Source organism: Saccoglossus kowalevskii, chromosome 1 (assembly GCF_978046115.1).
Source record: "Saccoglossus kowalevskii chromosome 1, keSacKowa6.1, whole genome shotgun sequence".
Taxonomy (NCBI): domain Eukaryota; kingdom Metazoa; phylum Hemichordata; class Enteropneusta; family Harrimaniidae; genus Saccoglossus; species Saccoglossus kowalevskii.
The window spans coordinates 29,367,405-29,369,767 of record NC_140641.1 but is presented as its reverse complement, the minus strand read 5'-3'; positions in this window follow the sequence as shown (position 1 = coordinate 29,369,767).

The following is a 2,363-nucleotide window of genomic DNA, read 5'->3' as shown; positions in this document are numbered from 1 at the left end:
TTTCCCCGCTACGTGTGTGTATAATACCACCTTACCTATCTATTATAATTAGCTTTGACAAACGCGCAGTTTCAAACCAAGGACAAGTACTGACATGTACAATCGTAGTATGTGTTTATATGTTTCTGTCATGACATACATTTAATTTGTGATATCAAAAACTGATGATATATCAAAAACTGAAATCACAAACCATCAATACAACGTGAATCAATATCATGATATAGAATGTGTTTTACTGGATTTTGAAAATGGGGCTTTGTGATTAGGAATCCCATTTTTTCATACACTTTCAATGTATCCGTATGACAGTAAATATTATTTCATTATATTTAAATCCTTTTTATGAAAATCACTGTTTTGGTAACTCTAAAAACGTAACTTTATATTATAGCCGGACATTAGAAATATTTCTGTTTCAAGCTCGACACTCCAGAAACAAGCGCCAAGTAGTCAGAGCTAACGCAAACATTTTTTGAAGTTTACAACATACTCAACAAGGATTCGAGATTAAGAAATTCCGACTCAAGAAAATAAACGCATGGTCCACACATCACCGTGTATGTTAACCCATAGATGGGGACGAATACAACAAAATACACTAAAACCCTCAACTTGACCCTAAAACACCACAATACGATTAGTACGGTGGCCCATATATACAATTGGTCCGCTACAGGAAAATCCGTTCGCTATTTGAAAATCGCTCCACTACTTGAAAAAAAGTCGGTCGGCTACATGAAAATCGCTCCGCTACTTGAAAATTGCTCCGCTACATGAAAATCGGTTGGCTACATGAAAATTGGTCAGCTAATTGGAAATTGCTCCGTTATTATTTGACTATATGCAAATTGATGGAAAATCATGGTAACACAAATTATTTAATTTTTGAAGAAAACAAACGGGAAACTATATGCACCTCAATGGGCTGAAGATGATGTGTCTCGTATTGTTTAATTATTTTTAAATCTATATAACGTCATAGTGTAAAACTCGTATTTATATTTACTAAACGCTTGCTATACGTGACGTACAATGAAGAGTTTAAATTTAAATCGAGAGCAATGACTTGACATAAGCATGTAGCTCTTTAACTTAACTTTGCGAAGAAATTCTAAACGAGATAATTTACACATGTTTTGCGATATCATGCATACTAGTATATATTTTTCGCTGTTGTAATTAACACTGTTGTTGTTTAGAAGTTAATATGGTATAGAACTCCTTATTGTTTTGCCATTATAAGTTTATGTATTATTATCACCGCTGGAAGAGGGGCACACGTGTTCACGCGGTTTTGAACCTTCACCTGGTTTGTTTTTTACTATTGTAATACGATGTCGTACAATTTCATCTATCTAGTATTCAAGTATCAATTTGATCTACGCACATATCCGGTTTGGCAATCGAGATTCTGTCCATTCTTGAGTATTACAAATTATTATTATACATCTGTCACCGAAACGCCATAAATTACAGAGTGCCTTATTTTACTGTATTTTACAGGGTATTTTCATCCTACCATATTAGAAAATGCGAATTCAAAATATGGAATGATTACGCGCGTAAGCGTCCTCTGATAATAAAAACAAATATGGCTGCCACCAGGGTTTGACCTGTCTCTACACAAAGACGTTTGCTGATTTTGTTCTAAACTTTTTGTTTTTTGACATTCTCATGATGTATCCTTGGAAAGAAAAAGGTGTACAAGAATTAGGTTATTACGAGTATACCTCAAAGTATGCACTCAGACAGTACGCCGTCGCATTGACCTCCGCTGCGCGTCGGTCGCTACTCCCTCTGTACTGTTTTTGTGCATACTTTGAGGTATCCTCGTAATAACCTTATAATATTATAGTTCATATAGAAATATTTTGTTTATTCCTAATTGTGTTTATTGATAAATATTGCGTCATGTAACTGAATTCTGTCTTCTAATTGATTATAAGTTTTACGAAAAGTTTTACAATGTGGAAAAATCTGACACGCACACACGCACACGCGCACACGCACACACGCACAAACTGCTACGACTCGTCTCAACTGGACATCTTGTCCCGAGGCACTGTGTTACTCACGTGATAGGACATATTTCTTAGCTGCAGTGGTAGGGCTGTTTTAACCAGACTCCCAAATCCATACATGGTCATAGACCATTTGAAAGTGAAAAGTATATCGCATTTTAGATCAAATTATGACTGACTGCACCTCATTATAGACCAAACATAGTCCATGATATGTGCATGGGCTTTGTGGGCGAAATTTTGTCTTGACGTTTATCGCTTTTTTTTAATATATTTTAGAAATCATGTGTGCACAATACATTCACAACCAAATTGTAGAAAAAAGACACACGAATTGCA